Source organism: Chlorocebus sabaeus, chromosome X (assembly GCF_047675955.1).
Source record: "Chlorocebus sabaeus isolate Y175 chromosome X, mChlSab1.0.hap1, whole genome shotgun sequence".
In the NCBI taxonomy this organism is placed as follows: domain Eukaryota; kingdom Metazoa; phylum Chordata; class Mammalia; order Primates; family Cercopithecidae; genus Chlorocebus; species Chlorocebus sabaeus.
In genome coordinates this window covers 50,739,968-50,758,344 of record NC_132933.1, presented here as the reverse complement: position 1 = coordinate 50,758,344, position 18,377 = coordinate 50,739,968, and the positions used below count along the sequence as shown (strand labels likewise).

General features: G+C 35.5%; 1 non-coding gene across 1 annotated transcript; it reads right to left on the bottom strand.

Annotated features, from left to right (window-relative positions):
• Positions 1-5,540: 5,540 nt before the first annotated feature.
• On the bottom strand, positions 5,541-5,647 carry LOC119621052 (U6 spliceosomal RNA). Its single transcript, XR_005237578.1, has one exon. It is a non-coding gene; the product is annotated as a U6 spliceosomal RNA (small nuclear RNA).
• Between the last annotated feature and the right edge of the window lie 12,730 nt (positions 5,648-18,377).

The window sequence follows — 18,377 nt, the reverse complement described above, 5'->3', positions numbered from 1 at the left end:
GAAATAAATACTAATTTACCTAGAATGAATTTTGGCTGGTAAATGGAAAATGGAAGAGTAAAATAGAAATGGATTTTTTTCTACATAATACCAGTATCATTTATTCAATAATATGCCCCTACTCCAACAATTTCTCATGTCTCTTTTGATATTGATGATGTCATTTTCATCTGTGTTTCTGAGGTAACTGCTCTCTGGTGTTAGAAACATAACAGTTCACTTACTGCAGTTTATAATTAGCATTGAGGCTTATGTGAGATGTTATATCCATAATTCACACACATGGTTGGGCTCTCTAGTTAATTTCATCTCCAATTAATTTTATTTTCATATTCCTTCAATAAGATTGATTAGTGGTGAGGAACACTAATATTCTTCTATAATTCCCTTGAAATTTTCTTGGAGTTTCAAAATGGAAAAGGCTGTTGGTCAGGCCAACGGATGTGTCTCTGTGTTGCAAGGTCTACTGGATGTCGTCAAGAAGCCATCCATAATAACACTCAGTACCTTGATGGCATTAAAAGAAGTACACAATATCTGGCCGTAGATCATACCAGTTCAGAAGCTCAATAACCTCATAACAGAAAAATAAAATCCATCTGTGTGGGAAAAGCTCATGTTTAGCAAGTTTACAAGGTTTACAGGATTCAAAATATCAGTTTATTAAATTATAAGGAGAAATAGTAACAGCACAGGAACTAGAATACTAGCATTTAGTGGATTCACTCACTTTATACAGACCTAGAGAAAACTAAAATTAAAATCACAAGAGCAAGTAATTCATTTTGATTGAGAAGTTAATAAATTTTTAAATTTAATTTTAAGTTCCAGGATACATGTACATAATGTAAAGTTTTTTTATATAGGTAAATGTGTGCCATGGTGGTTTGCCACACCTATCAACTCATCACCTAGGTATTAAGCCCAGCATGCAATAGCTCTTCTCCCTAATGCTCTTGCCTCCCCTGCCCTCCCCCGACAGGCCCCAGTGTATGTTGTTCCCCTCCCTCTGTCCACGTGTTCTCATTGTTCAGCTCCCACTTATAAGTGAGAACATGCAGTGTTGAGTTTTCTGTTCCTGCATTAGTTTGCTGAAGATAATGACTTCCAGCTCCATCCATGTCCCTGAAAGGACATGATTTCATTCCTTTTTATGGTTGCATAGTATTCCATGGTGTATATGGTACCACGTTTTCTTTATCCAGTCTATCATTGATGGGCATTTGGGTTGATTCCACATCTTTGCTATTGTGAATAGTGCTGCAATGAACATACATGTACATGTATCTTTATAATAGAATGATTTATATTCCTTTGGGTATATACCCAGTAATGGGATTGCTGAGTCAAATGGTATTTCTGGTTCTAGGTCATTGAGGAATTGCCACACTGTCTTTCACAATGATTGAACTAATTTGCATTCCCACCAACAGTGTAAAAGTGTTCTATTTCTCCACAGCCTCGTCAGCATCTGTTGTTTGTTGACTCTTTAATAATCACTATTGTGATTGGTATCAGATGGTATCTTAATGTGGTTTTGATTTGCATTTCTGTAATGATCACCTGAGGTCAGGAGTTCAAAACCAGCCTGGCCAACATGGCAAAATTCCATTGCTACTAAAAATACAAAAATTGGCCTGGCATGGTGGCAGGTGCCTGTAGTCCTAGCTATTTGGGAGGCTGAGGGAAGAGAATCGCTTGAACCTTGGAGGCAGAGGTTGCAGTAAGCCGAGACTGTGTCACTGCACACCAGCCTGGGTGACAGAACAAGACTCCACCTCAAAAAAAAAAAAAAAAGGGAAAAAAAAGAAAGAAGAGCCATTTATGACAAACTCATAGCCAATATCATACTGAATGGGCAAAAGCTGGGAGCATTTCCCTTGAAAACCAGCACAAGACAAGAATACACTCTCTCTCCCCTTCTATTTGACATAGTATTAGAAGTTCTGGTCAGGGTAATTGGTCAAGAGAAAGAAATAAAGGGTATTCAAATAGAAGGAGAGGAAGTCAAATTGTCTCTGTTTGCAGATGACATGATCCTATATCTAGAAAACCCCATCACCTCATCCCAAAATCTTAAGCTGGGAAGCAACTTCAGTAAAGTCAGGATACAAAATCAATGTGCAAAAATCACAAGCATTCCTATATATCAACAACAGACAAGCAGAAAGCCAAATCATGAATGAGTTGCCATTCACAATGGCTACAAAGAGAATAAAATACCTAGGAATACAGCTAACAAGGGAAATGAAGGACCTCTTCAAGGAAAACTACAAACCACTGGTCAAAAAAGTCAGAGAGGACACAAATAAATAGAAAAACATCCCATGCTCATGGATAGGAAGAATTAATACCATGAAAATGGCCACACTGCCCAAAGCAATTTATAGATTCAATGCTATTCCTATTAAACTACCATTGATATTCTTCACAGAATTAGCAAAAACTACATTAGAATTCATATGGAACCAAAAAGAGCCAGTATAGCCAAGACAATCCTAAGCAAAAAGAAAAAAGTTGGAGTCATCACACTACTTCAAACTATACTACAAGGCTGCGGTAATCAAAACAGCATGGTACCGGTACAAACACAGACTCATAGATCAATGGAACAGAATAGAGATATCACAAATCAGACTGCACATCTACAACCATCTGATCTTCGACAAATATGACAAAAGCAACAGGGAAAGGACTGCCTATTTAATAAATGATGCTGTAAAAACTGTCTAGTCATATGCAGAAAACTGAAATTGGACCCCTTCCTTACATCATATACAAAAATTAACTCAAGATGGATTAAAGACTTAAAGGTAAAACCCCAAACCATAAAAACCCAGAAGAAAATCTGGGTAATACCACTCAAAACGTAGGGACAGGCAAAGATTTCATGACAAAAATGTCAAAAGTAAATGCAACAAAAGCAAAAATTGACAAATGGGATCTAATTAAAGAGCTTCTGCACAGCAGAAGAAACTATAATCAGAGTCAACAGACAATGTACAGGATGGGAGAAATTTTTTGAAATCTATTCATCTGACAAAAGTCTAATATCCAGAATCTACAAGGAACTTAAATTTAGCAAAAAACCCCAAACAACCCCATTAAAAAGTGGGCAAAGGACATGAACAGACACTTCTCAAAAGAAGACATTTATGCAGCCAACAAACATGAAAAACCTATATCTAGGTTTTCTAGATATAGGATCATGTCATCTGCAAACAGAGACAATTTGACTTCCTCTCCTCCTATTTGAATACCCTTTACTTCTTTCTCTTGACCAATTACCCTGACCAGAACTTCTAATACTATGTTAAATAGAAGGGGAGAGAGAGTGTATTCTTGTCTTGTGCTGGTTTTTAGGGAAATGCTCCCAGCTTTTGCCCATTCAGTATGATATTGGCTACATAAATGGCTTTTCTTCCCCCCCCCTTTTTTTTTTTTTTTTTTTTTTTGGAGTTGGAGTCTTGTTCTGTCACTCAGGCTGGAGTGCAGTGGCACAGTCTTGGCTCACTGCAACCTCTGCCTTCAAGCGATTCTCTTCCCTCAGCCTCCCAAGTAGCTGGGACTACAGGCACCTGCCACCATGCCAGGCCAATTTTTGTATTTTTAGTAGCAATGGAATTTTGCCATGTTGGCCAGGCTGGTTTTGAACTCCTGACCTCCGGTGATCCACCCGCCTCAGCCTTCCAAAGTGCTGGGATTACAGGTGTGAGCAACCACGCCCGGCCGTAAGTGGCTCTTATTATTTTGAGGTATATTCCTTCAATACCTAGTCTGTTGAGAGTTTTTAACTCGAAGGGATGTTGAATTTTATCAGAGGCCTTTTCTGCATCTATTGAGATAATCTTGTGGTTTTTGTCATTGGTTCTGTTTATGTGATAAAATACGTTAATTTGATTTCATATGCTGAACCAGACTTGCATCCCAGGGATGAAGCCAACTTGATCGTGGTGGATAAGCTTTTTGATGTGCTGCTAGATTCTATTTGCCAGTATTTTACTGAGGATTTTTGCATCGATGTTCATCAGGGATATTGGCCTGAAGTTTTTTTGTTTTTGTTGTATCTCTGCCAGGTTTTGGGTATCAGGATGATGCTGGCCTCATAAAGTGGGTTAGGGAGGAGTCCCTTCTTTTCAGTTGTTTGGAATAGTTTCAGAAGAAGTGGTCCCAGCTCCTCTTTGTACCTCTGGGTGAATTCAGTTGTAAATTTGTCGGGTCCTGGGCTTTTTTTGGTTGGTAGGCTATTTATTCCTGCCTCAATTTCAGAACTTGTTATTGGTCTATTCAGGGATTCAACTTCTTCCTGTTTCAGTCTTGAGGGTCTATGTGTCCAGGAATTTATCCATTTCTTCTAGATTTTCTAGTTCATTTGGATAGAGGTGTTTATAGTATTCTCTGGTAGTTTTTTGTATTTCTGTGGGGTCATTGGTGATATTCTCTATCATTTTTTATTGTGTCTATTTGATTATTCTGTATTTTCTTCTTTATTAGTCTAGTTAGTGGTCTATGTATTTTGTTATTATTATTATTATTATTATTATTATTATTATTATTATTTTCCAGAAAACCAGCTCCCGGATTCATGGACTTTTTGAAGGGTTTTTCATGTCTGTATCTCCTTCAGTTCAACTCTGATCTTGGTTATTTCTTGTCTTCTGCCAGCTCTGGGGTTTTTTTTTGCTCTTGGTTCTCTAGTTCTTTTAGTTGTGTTGTTAGAGTGTTAATTTGAGATATTTGTAGCTTTTTGATGTGCACATTTAGTGCTATAAATTTCCCTTTTAACGCTGCTTTTGCTGCATCCCAGAGATTCTGGTACTTTGCCTTTTTGCTCTCATTAGTTTCAAAGAACTTCTTGATTTCTGCCTTAATTTCGTTATTTACCCAGGAGTCATTCAGGAGCAGTTGTTCAGCTTCCATGTAGTTGTGTGGTTTTCAGTGAGTTGCTTAATCTTGAGTTCTAATTTGATTGTACTGTGGTCTGAGAGACTGTTATGATTTCAGTTCTTTTGCAATTTGCTGGGGAGTGTTTTACTTCCAATTATGTGATCGATTTTAGAGTAAGTGCTACGTGGTACCAAGAAAAATGTATATTCTGTTGTTTTTGCATGGAGTGCTCTGTAGATATGTGTCAGGTCCACTTGGTCCAGAGCTGAGTTCAAGTCCTGAATATCCTTGTTAGTTTTCTGTCTTGACAATCTGTCTAATATTGATAGTGGGGTGTTACAGTCTTCTACTGTTATTGTGTGGGGGTCTAAGTCTCTTTGTAGATCTCTAAGAACTTCTTTTTATGAATCTGGGTGCTCCTGTATTCAGTGCATATATATTTAAGATAGTTAGCTCTCCTTGTTGAATTGAACCTTTTACTATTGTGTAATGCCTTCTTTGTCTTTTTTGATCTTTGTTGGTTTAAAGTCTGTTTTGTCAGAAGCTAGGATTGCAACCCTGCCTTCTTTCTGCTTTCATGAGCCTATGTGTGTCTTTGCATGTGAGATGGGTCTTGACTGTTTATCCACCTTGCCATTCTGTGTCTTTTAATTAAAAATACAGAATGCTTCATGAATTTGCATGTTATCTTTCCACAGAGGCCATGCTAATCTTCTCTGTATCATTCCAATTTTAGTATATGTGCTGCCAAAGTGAGCACAATCATTTTTCATATTAATTTAAATATGTAAAATTTAGTCATAAACTGGAGCATATGATCAATCCTGAATGATGCTACTCAAAGTGCTAATCTGAAGTTAAAAGAAAAGGAATCTATGCCAGAATTTATTTAAATTGACAACAAATTACACATTGTTTTCATAGCAGGTTTTTTTAATGAAAGTAGCAGCGAGCACATTGACATTATGATGCAAGCTTCTTATGTCTTTGTGGAATGGTAAGAAGCAGTTTGCCACAGGTGGTTGAACTGGTTTATTAGTTCTAGTAAGTTTCTTGTGGATCTTGGGATTTTCTATGTATAGCATCGTGTCATTAATGATGAGAGAGAGTTTCACTTTTTCCTTTCCAATTTATATGCCTTTATTCTTTTGGCTTGCCTAATTATCTGGCTAGACTTCCAGTACCATGTTGAATTGATGCAGTAAAAGTGGGCATCCTTGTCTTGTTTTTGATTATAGGAGAAAGTCTTTCATCCTTAAGTATGATACTAGCTATAAATTTTTTGTAAATGCCTTTTATCATGTGAAGGAAGTTCTCCTTTATTCTTGGTTTGGTGAGTGTTTTTATCATGGTAGGGAATTGGAATTTGTCAAAGGCCTTTTCTGTATCAATTTGTAAGAACGTGATGTTTTTCCTTCATTCTCTTAATGTGATGTATTATGTTGATTTTCATATATTGAACTAAATATGTATTCCTGGAATAAATTCCACTTGGTCATGGAGTATAATATTTTAATATGCTGTTAGATTCAGTTTGATAGTTGTTGATATTTTTGAGAATTTTTACATCTATATTCATAAGTGTCGATCTATAGTTTTCTTGTGATATTTTTGTCTGGCTGTGATATCAGTTTAAGGATGTCTTCATAGAATGAGTTAGGAAATGTCGCATCGTCTTCTAATATTTGGAATACTTCAAGATGTATTTGTGTTATTTATTTATTTATTTATTTATTTATTTATTTATTTATTTATTTTGAGACAGAGTCTTGCTCTGTCACCCAGGCTGGAGTGCAGTGGCGCAATCTCAGCTCATTGCAACCTCTGCCTCCCGGGTTCAAGTTATTCTCCTGCCTCAGCCTCCCAAGTAGCCGGGATTACAGACATGCACCACCATGCCTGGCAATTTTTGTATCTTTAGTAGAGATGGGGTTTCACCATGTTGGCCAGGCTGATCTCGAACTCCTGACCTCAGGTGATCCCACTCACCTCAGCCTCCCAAAGTGTTGGGATTACAGGTGTGAGCCACTGCACCCGGCTTTGTGTTAATTACTTTTAAATGTTTGGTACAATTCACTACCAAAGCCATTTGATCCTGGACTTTTCTTTGCTGGGAGGATTTTGGTTACTGATTCATTCTCTTTACCTATATCTCATCAGATTTTGTACTTCTTGAGTCATTTGGGCAGTTTTTGTGTTTCTAGGAAGTCCATTTTATCTAGGTTATCTAATATGTGGTAGACAATTGTCCATCATATGTTTTATACTACTTCATATTTCTGTAAGGTCGCTAGTAATGTCCCCACATTTTATTTCATTTTAAAACTATTTAATTGATATGTGATTCACATATAAAAAAGCTCTATACATTTAATGTTAATGATAAGGACATAAATATATCCATCACTTTCCAAAGAGTCCTCCCATCCCCTTTATTATCATTGTGTGTGTGGGTGTGTGTGTGTGTGTTAAGAACACTTAACATATCTACTGTCTTAGCAAAGTTTAGGCATATAATACATTATTGTTACCTATCAATATTATGCTGTTTATTAGTGTATTTGATAGGAAAAAAAAAAAAAAAACAAGATGTTCTTCCTTCTCTCATATGCTCCACTCAACACAACACAGAACACTTTTGTGGCCAAAATGTGTGGCTTTTTTCCCTAAACACCAAACTTTTCTGCAACAGACACCAACAGAGTGTCTTATAATTCAATTCAATTATGACACTCTCTACCTGGAATTAGAGTCAAATCCTACAGGTTAAGGGCTCAGTCCCATAAGATGGCCCCCTACTTCTAATGCCAGTTGAAAGCTCCAGATTGTTTTACAAGTGCTTCTGACCTACCAGCTAATAATCAGGGTTTTTCTTGACCCCATCCTCAAGTACCATTAATTTGTTAGCGTGGCTCACAGAATTTAAGAAAACACTTACATTTACTGGTTTATTATATTAATAAAGGATATGACAAAGGGTATAGTTGAATATCAAGATGAAGACATACATAGGGTGTGGACTGGAAGGTTCCTGAGTGAAGGAGTTTCTGTCCCCATGTAGTTGGGGTGTGCCACCTTCCTGACATGTGGATGTGTTCACCAGCCCAGAAGCTCTCCTAACTCTGTAGTTCAGGGATTTTTATGGAGGCTTCATCACACAGGCACACATGATTATTAACTCAATCTCCAGCCCCTTTCTACTTCCCAGAGGATGGAGAGGAGTAGAGCTGAAAGTTCCAAGCTTCTAATCACAGCTTGATCTTTCTGCTGACCAGCCCCCATCCAGGAGCCCACAAAGAGTTGCTTCATTAGAATAAAAGACACTCCTATCACCCAGGAAATTCCAAGGGATTAGGAACTCCATGTCAGGAATTGGGGTCAAAGACCAAATATTAGATCAAAAGATACACCTAGCCTGCTGCTACTCAGGAAATTACAAGGGTTTTAGGAGCTCTGTGCCAAGAACCTGAGGTAGAGACCAAATATATATTGCTTATATCATAATATCATAAGTCTCCAGAATGTATTTATATTGCATACTGAAACTTTGTGCCCTTTGACCATCACCTTCCCATTTTTTCCTCCCCCAGACCCCGTCAACCATCATTTTACTCTCCACATCTATGAGGTTGACTATTTTAGATTCCTCATATAAGTGAGATCATACGATATTCGTCTTTTTGTGTCTGGCTTATTTCACTACAGGTCCATTCATGTTGTCACGACCGATAGGATTTTTCTCTTTTTTTAGGCTAAATAATATCCCTCTCTGTGTGTGTGTGTGTGTGTGTGTGTGTGTGTATGTGACATTTTCTTTTCTTTTTTTGTTTTTGTTTTTGTTTTTTTGTTTTTTTGTTTTTTTTGAGACGGAGTCTCACTGTGTCTCCCAGGCTGGAGTGCAGTGGTGCAATCTCGGCTCACTGCAAGCTCTGCCTCCCAAGTTCACGCCATTCTCCTGCCTCAGCCTCCTGAGTAGCTGGGACTACAGGCACCCACCACCATGCCCGGCTAATTTTTTGTATTTTTAGTAGAGATGGGGTTTCACCATGTTAGCCAGGATGGTCTGGATCTCCTGACCTCGTGATCTGCCCGCCTCAGCCTCCCAAAGTGCTGGGATTACAGGCATGAGCCACCGCACCCGGCCACATTTTCTTTATCCATTCATTCACTGACAGACATTTAGATTGTTTTTGTGTCTTGGCAGTGAACACGAAAGTGAAGGTATCTCTTCAAGATCCTGATTTCAATTCCTTTAGAAAAATAACCAGGTATAGGGTAACTAGGTCATATAATAGTTCTGTTTCTAATTTTTTGAGGAACTTCCATGCTGCTTTCCATAATGGCTATGCCAATTTACATTTCCACCAATAGTGTACAAGGGTACCCTTTTTTTCACATCCTTGCCAGGACTTACTGTCATTTGTCTTTTAAAATAATAGTCATCCTACCAGGTGTGAGGTTGTATCTAACTGTGGTTTTGATTTGCATTTATCTTATGATTGGTGATACTGAGCACCTTTTCATATACCTGTTGGCCATTTGTATGTTTTCCTTGGAGAAAACTCTATTCAGGTCCTTTGCCAATTTTAATATTTGGGGTTGTTTTGTCATTGAGTTAGAGGAGTTTCTTGTATATTTTGGAGATTAACCCTTTATTAGATATATAGTTTGCTAAGATTTTCTCTCATCTTGTAGGTCGCTTTTCATTTTGTTGATTGTTTCTTTTGCTGTTTAGGAGCTTTTTAGTTTGATGAAATCACACTTTTTTTTTTAATTTTATTTTTACTTTTGTTGCTTGTGCCTTTGGAATCAAATCCAAAAGAAACTATTGCCAAGAACAATGTCAAGGAGCTTTTTCCTTATGCTTTCTTTTACGAGTTTTATAGTGTCAGGTCTTACATTTAAGTCTTTAATCCAATTTTACTTGATTTTTATGTAGAGTGCAATATATGGGTCCAATTTCATTCTTTTGCATGTAGATACTCAGTTTTCTCAGCCCCGTTTATTGAAGAGACATCTTTTCTCCATTACATATTCTTGGCACATTTATCAAAAACTAGTTGACTTAAATGCTTGGACTGATTTCCAGGCTCTTTATTCTGTTACATTGGTCTGTATATCTGTTTTTATGCAGTAACATACTATTTGGATTACTACAGTTTTTCAATATAATTTGAAATCAGGAAATCCTATGCCTCTAACTTCATTCTTCTTCCTCAAGACTGCTTTAGCTATTTAGAATCTTCTGGGGATCCCATATGAATTTTAGGATTGTTTTTTCTATTTCTGTGGGGAAAAATACCATTGGAATTTTGGTAGATTGTTGTCAATCTAGATCACTTTGGATAATAAGGACATTTTTAATAACATTAATTTTCCAAATTTATTAACATGAGATATCTTACCATTTATTTGTGTCTTTTTCAGTTTCTTTTTACAATGTTTTATACTGTTCAGTGTACAGAATTTACTTGCTTGGTTACAATTATTTCTAAGTATTTTATTCTTTTTAATACTATTGTAAATACGATTGTTTTATTTATTTTTAGGATAGGTCATTGTTAGGGTGTAGAAATGCAACCGATGTTTGTATTTTGATTTTGTATCCTGCAATTATACTGAATTCATTTACTGGTTCTAACAGATTTTTTTAGTGGAATCTATGGAAATATATATATATATGATCATGTCATCAGAAAACAAAGATGATTTCACTGCTTCCTTTCATATTTAGATGTATTTCTTTTTTTTTTCTCTGCCTAATTGTTCTTGCTAGGATTTCCAATACCATGTTGAGTAGAAGTGGTGAGAGTAAATATCCTTGTCTTATTCCTAATCTTAGAGGAAAATTTCACCATTTGGTATGATGTTAGCTGCAGGTTTGTCATATATGGCCTGTAATATATTGAGGTAATTTGCATGTATACCTAATTTGATGAGAGTTTTAATCATGAAAAAATGTTAAATTTTTCCAGATGCATTTTCTGCATTTATTGAGCTGATCATATGATTTTTATCTGTCATTTTGTTAATGTGGTATATCACATTTATTGATTTGCATATGGCAAACTATCCTTGTATCCCAGGGATAAATCCAATTTGATCATGGTAAATGCTCCTTTTAATGTGTTGTTGAATTTGTTTTACTCATATTTTGTTGAGGATTTTTACATCTGTATACATTAGGGATATTGACTTCTAATTTTCTGTCTTGTATTGGTATCAGGGTAGTGCTGGCCTCATGCAATGAGTTTGGAAGTGTTCCCTTCTCTTTAATTGTTTGAAAAAGTTTCATATGTTTGGTATTATTGCTTCTTTAATTGTTTGGAAAAGTTTCATACAATTGTTATAATTGCTTCTTTATATCTGGTATAATTCACCAGTGAAGCCATCAAGGCCTGGGTTTTTCCTTGTTAGGAGGTTTTTGATTACTAATTCAATATCCTTACTTGTTATTAGTCTGTTCAGGTTTTCTGCATATGCATTTTTTCAGTCTTTGTAGGTTATATATGTTTAGGAATTTATTTATTTGTTCTAGGTTGTCTGATTTGTTGTCGTATAATTGTTGAAAGTAGTCTCTCCTGATCCATTGCATTTATGTGCTATCAGCTGTAATGTCTTTTCCTTCATTTCTGATTTTTTTGAGTCTACTCTCTTTTTTTCTAGCCTAGCTAAACATTTGTCAATTTGGTTTATCTTTTTGAGAAACCAACTCTTAGTTATTTGGTCATTTCAATTGTTTTTCTAGTGTCTATTTCATTTATTTCTGCTCTTATATTGATTATTTTCTTTTTTTCTAATCACCTTAGGCTTAATTTTTTCTTATTTTTCTCTGTGAGTTATAAAGTTAGGTTGTTTATTTCAAATCTTTTGTTTTTCTTAATGTAGGCATTTATTGCTATAGACTTCTCTGTTATAATGGCTTTTGATGTATACTGTAAGTTTGGTATATGATATTTTCATTTTTGTTTCTCTCAAGATAATTTTCATTTCCTTTTTTATTTAATCTTTGATTTATTGGTTTTTCAGGGGAATGCTGTTTAACTTCCATGTATTTGTGACTTTTCCAAGATTCCCCGTTACTGATTTCTAGTTTTATATTACTGATATAAATATTATTATTGATTCTAGCTGATAACAACTTAAGTTTAATCAGAGACAATAACTACAGTTTTACTTCTGCACTGCCACATTTTAAGTTATTGATGTCACAGTTTACACCATTCTGTATTGTGTGTTCATTAAAAAATTATTATGGCTAGAGTTATTTTTAATGCTTTTGTTTTTTAACTTTATACTAGAGTTGAAAGTGATTTATATAATGTCATTACAGTCTTAGACTATTCTGAATTCAACTATATACTTATTTTTACTGGTGAGTTTTATACTTTCATATGTTTTAATGTTGCTATTTATCATCCTTTTGTTTGTAAACTTGAAGAATTCCCTTTAGCATTTGGTAAGGAAGGCCTATTGGTGATAAACTCCCTCAGCTTTTTTTGTCTGGGAACATTTTTATTTATTTATTTATTTATTTATTTATTTATTTATTTATTTTCATTTCTGAAGGACAACTTGCTGGACAAAACATTCTTGGTTGGTAGTGTTTTGGTTTTTTTTCCTTTCAACACTTTGAATGTATTATCCCACTCTCTCCTGGTCTGCAGGGTTTCTTCTAAGAAATCCCTTGTAATATTATGGGGATTCCCTTTATGTGGTGAGTTGCTTTTCTCTTGGTGCTTACAAAATTCTCCTTGTTATTGACTTTTCATAATGTGTCTCAGTGAATACCTTTTTATGTTCAATCTGTTTTGAGTTCTTTGGGCTTCATGGATTTGGATATTAATTTCTCTCTCCAGATTTGAGAAGTTTTCTGTCATCATTTATTTAAATAGACTTTCTCTCCCTTTCTCTTTTTCTGCTCCTTGGACTTTCATAATGCATCTATTGGTTCACTTGGTCGTCTTCCATAGTCCTGTAAGCATTCTTCACACTTTTCCATTCTTTTTTCTTTTCATTCTGTGTACTGGATAATTTTAAACGATCTGTCTTTAAGTTTACTGACTTTTTTCCTGCATGATTAAGCATGTTGTTGAGCTATCTGTTGAAGTGTTCAGTTCAGTTATTGTTCAGCTCCAGAATTTGGTTGGTTCTTTTTTATAGCTTCTATCTCTTTGTTAAATTTCTCATTCTGTTCATGTGTTTTTAAAATTTCATTTAGTTGTTTATCTGTGTTATCTTGTATCTCACTGAACTTTTCTAAGATAATTATTATGAATTCTTATCAAGAAGTTCATTGATTTTCATTTCTTTGGCATTGACCATTGGAGCTTTATTTTGTTCCTTTGGTGTCTCATGTGTCCTTGATTCTAATGTTCCTTGAAGCCTTGTGTCTCTGTCTTCACATTTGAAGAAACAGTAACCTCCTGGAAGTAAAGATCTTCACAAGTGAGTCTGATTCGAGATTTTGGGGGATCTCCCAGATATTTTGTATCGATCTATTTGCTCCAGTCTTCTTGTTCCCTGTGAGGGTGAAGTCTTGGAATTGTGCACCTTCTGTTGATTTCACGTCATGCCAGCTGCTGAAAGCCACCTGATTATTTTCTCTATGGCAGTGCCTTGAAGTGTCAAGATTGAGCATTTTCTCCAAATGTAGCAGAGTTGCAGTGGCTGGTCATATCTGTGTGCTGTCTATTGAGGCTTATGCACACTATCTGTGGGTGAATGCAGGGTCTCAGCTCTTGGGGAAGGAGCATGTGGACTAATAAGGGTGTATGTCAGCTAGTTGGGAGGTCCACAGGTGAAACATCCTATGAGGTTCATGAGTGGAACTTTTGGTGGAATACACAAGCCAGTTCATAGGATCCACTGTCAGTTTCTGAGGAGGTCTCTTTTGGCCCTGAGCTCTGCCACCCTGGGCAGGTGGGCAGTGGAGGGTGACATGGGTATATGAAATTGTCCTACTTATCTCCTTCAATACATCTGTTCCTGGGTTGTTTTTTTTGTTTTGTTTTGTTTTGTTTTGTTTTGTTTTGTTTTGTTTTGTTTTTCTGCATCAGGGAGCTCCAACCTTTCAGCCAGATTCCTGGGCTCCCCTAAATGTTTTCTCATCTGTCTAGTCCATTTTATGTTGCGACAAAGAAATGCTTAAGGCTGAGTTATTTATAAAGGAAAGAGGTTTATTTGACTCATGGTCCTGCAGGCTGTACAAAAAGCACAGCACCAGCATTTACTTCTGGTGATGGCCTCAGACTGCTTCTACTCATGGAAGACGTGAAGGGGAACCAGGGTGTATAGAGATCACATGGTGAGAGAGGAAGTAAGAGAGAAAGGGATGTTCCAGGCTCTTTTTAACAACCAGTTCTCCTGGGATCTAGTAGAACAGGAACTCACTCACCCGCTCCCTGTCTAGGCTTACTCAGGGACTATAACTATTAATTTTTTTTCTTTCTGTGAATGAACCACACTTTCTTACTTTTTTTGTGCCTCTTTTTTTGTTGTTGAAAACTGGACATTTATATTATTACAATGTGGTAACTTTGTAAATCAGGTTATCTCTCCTCCTCGGGGTTTTTTGTTGCTATTTGTTGTAGGTTGTGATTTTTTGTTTGTTTAGTGATTTTTCTGATCTATTTTTAAATACTATATTCTTTTTCATTTTTGGTCCCTGAAATCTCTGTTCTGTTATCTCCGTGGTCAGTTAGTGATTAAACATATTTTTAAAAATATCTAAAGTTAAAAAAAATGTTTTTAGTTATCTTACAATCTTTGTTGATTGGCTGTGTATTGGTGTACCCTTTCGGCTTGGCCATTTACATCTCTGCATAGACCTTCACTTCCTGCTTGCTAGAGCCTAAAGTAAAGGTCAGGTATAAGCGAAATCTTCAGGTTTTCTCCAGTGTTTTCTGAGCATGTATCTCTCGCATAGCTTTCTGTTTCCTTTTTATATACAGGGGCTTTTAAAAGTCCTTACTCCCCACATATCTCCTTCACTAGCATTTTCCCCCAGGATTTTTGGTCTGTCTGTGCCTTGTTCTTTCTATTATTTCTTGTCCTAGGAGGCTGCAGCCTGTATGTTTGCCTTTAAATGCTTTCAATAGAAGTTAAAAGGCTGGCAAGAAAAAACCAAATAAACAAACAAACAAAAAAAAAACACCACAACTCTGAGCTAACCCCTCTGGGAGCTTTCAGACAGATCAAAACACAAAACCATATTTATGGAGAGCAACGTCCAAATTGCCTGTCTGGTTCCTAGCAAGCCACACCAGGAACACAAGCAGCTGCTCCTATGGCTGCCTACCAGCTAGATAGTGTAGGATGGTAGACAATAAGTTAAAATGCCATAATGCTCTCTCACTGAAATTTAGTACCTTTTTAAAATTAAATGTTCCCTTTATTGTTATAATTCTTAAATTATAATTTATCTGCCAAAATATTTGATTCTGACCATTTTTTCTTTAATGGATGAATGCAGTTTTGGAGTTTCCTCCTCTGCCGTTTTCAATGATGTCACTCACTTGAGAAATATTAAACATAAGCCTACCCACACACAGAGATGAAGTTCTATTTCACATTAATTGACTGGTCAAATGAATATTAAATAGATAATTTTAAGGTCCCAAACAAGTAGTGAGCCTAGGTACATTACGGAAACAAGCAAATCCCTGGAATTACCTAGCTTCCCCTTAGGACATAAAGAATTCCTACAGTTGAAATTTAAAGGAAAATAAGTACCTCATAGTTAAAAATCACAAAACACACTAGAGTAAATTAAATTATAGGAACAAGTTCCTGAAGAATCAAAATTCCCAGGAACCTCATATTTTGGAATTTTTATAACATGTAATATAAAATATTGTAATAGGCTCCTAAGTGAAAAAGCATTAAAATTATTAAAGTACCAACAAAAATTCCAAATATATTAGAAAAGTAAATATAAATAAACATTATGCAAAGAAAAATGATATACTAATTGAAATGTGAAACATAAAGAATATTAAAACCAAATAAAGAGGAGTTTAAGTGGAATTTAGAATTGAAATTTTTTCTGCAGTTAGCATTAAGATACAAAATATTTCAAGTAGAAGGGAAAGAGAGCATGAGGCAGAGGCACCATTTGAAAAGACAATGGTTGAGGATTTTTAGAACTGATGAAAGAACCACATATTCAAAAACCCCAGTGAATCTCAAGCAACTTAATAAAAAGATACATACCCTTAACACATCATAGTAAAATTGTGTACAGTAAAGTCATACACAAGATATTAATATGAGTTAGAGAAAAATTAATTGCCTTCAAAGTAATACCAATTTTACATGCAGCTGATAATCAATAGTAGTAGTGAAAACCAGAAAACAACCAAATTAAGTACTCAATATAAAAGAAACAAACCTGTCAATCTAGAATCCTACCTCCAGAGAAGAAGAGGGGGAAAATGGTTAACATGAATCTAGCCTTCAAAGCTAACTCTTAGGTAATAGGAAATAGACAGCAAGGAGTAACAGGTGAAACACATTATAAATATTCAATCAGACAAATCCTGAGTGTGGGACATTATACAAAACAATCCACCTGGTAACTTAAAAAAGTCAGTGTCACAAAAAAAAGTTGAAGGGAATAACTGTTGTAGATTAAGAGTTAAGAAATATATCAATAACTTCCTACTCATCCAGGCAGCTAAAGAAAGAAATATATCAATATCTAATAGCTAATAGAATGTGTTATCCGTGATTGGAACATTGTTTGTAAAGGAGCTATGAGCCACATTTTGGAGCAATTTGAAAAATTTAAATATGGAGTGTATTTCAAATGTAAGGAATTATAGTTAAACTTATTAAGGGGGTTATAATGATATTTAGTTATTTCAGAGACTATTATATTTTGAAGATACAAAACAAATTATTTAAGGCTTACATGTAATTTACTTTGAAGTGTTTAGACAAAAAATATAAAAATGATGAATAGCAAGATACAGATATAGATATCTCAAAATAGTAACAAATGAATCCAGGTGGGTATATAGGTGTTAGTCTTTCTATTTTATGTATGGTCTAAAATGTTTATAATTTTTTAAAAAATGAAAAAAATGAGATTGAAATAAAACCACTTCATGCATGAAGAGCTGCGATTTGAAAGATAAAGCCCAGGAATCTTTATCTTCCTACTGAGCAGTAATTATGTGATCAGCACCATGCTAGACAACTGGATTAAAGTGATAAAATACACAGACACAATTTGGTAGTGACCATGAAAATTAGAAGGGATCATGGATTTCACTACTATCTTTTACTGTTTCATTCTTCTTCCAGTGTAGCACTACCTTAAAGAGATCAAAATATGACATCAGACTTTAAATATGTAACTGTTTATCATGAAGCTACAGTAATTAACTTGGTGATGAATTAAAAATAGAGCAATGAAACAGACTAGAATACATTAACTCACCAAAATAGATAGAGATATTTAATATATTATAAAGATGGCATAACTGTGGGCAAAAGATGGATTGTTCAAAAAATGGTATTTGGAGAGTGATGACAGGGAAAATGGTGGAGTAGGAAGTGTTAGGAATTCATCTCTCCACAGAGACAACAATTGTACTTCTAGAAACCAGAAACTGTCTGACGTGACTGTTTTGGAAATCTTGATTCTACTTGAACTCTTTTAGCTTCCAAGGGGAAAACTTTGCTGGTAAATTGTAGTTATTATCAGTCCTTTTTAGCCGTCAGTACAGTAGGAGCTACTCTTACTCCAGCCCCCTTCCAAGCCCCGTGTCAGTGTAGGGACTGCAACCTGTGTCTCTGGCATGGCTTGTTGGAGCTACAGTGCATAATAAGGGTATTGTCCTCCAAATATCAGTGGTTTGTGTTCTGTTATGGATAACTGCTTCTGATTACTGATGTGCAGGTAAATAAACCTGGCAACCATTGTTTTACCCCTCACCAGCTCAAGTAGCTTCCAGAGGATTTAAGGGAGCCTCATCATCTTTTTTTTTTTTTTTTTTTTTTGGACATTCAAAAACAACTGCATATACAGGGTAATTTAGAAAGGCACTGTGTATACCCAAGGAAAGATACGGTCCCAGAAAAGACCTGAGAAGACCTTAAGCTTCTAGCCCATGCTGATTTCTGGCATAGAGACATGTTACAACAATTTTTAAAACCCCAGAAAACCTTAGGGAAGGGGATACACAATTCAATTTCTAGAGTTACCACATTATAAGATTCAAATGTGCACTCTTTAACAAAAGGCCACAAGGCATGAAAAGAAACATAAAAGTATAGCCTATTAAAAGAAACAAAATGATAAATAAACAAAAAAAATGCCTGAGAAAGCACAGATGCCAGACTTACTAGACAGAGATGTTAAAACAATGGTCTTAAATATGCTCAAAGAGCTAAAGGAAGACATGAATAAAGACAGGAAAATTGTGTATGTACAAAATGGCAGTACCAATAAAGATACAGAAATTATGAATAAAGAACCCAAA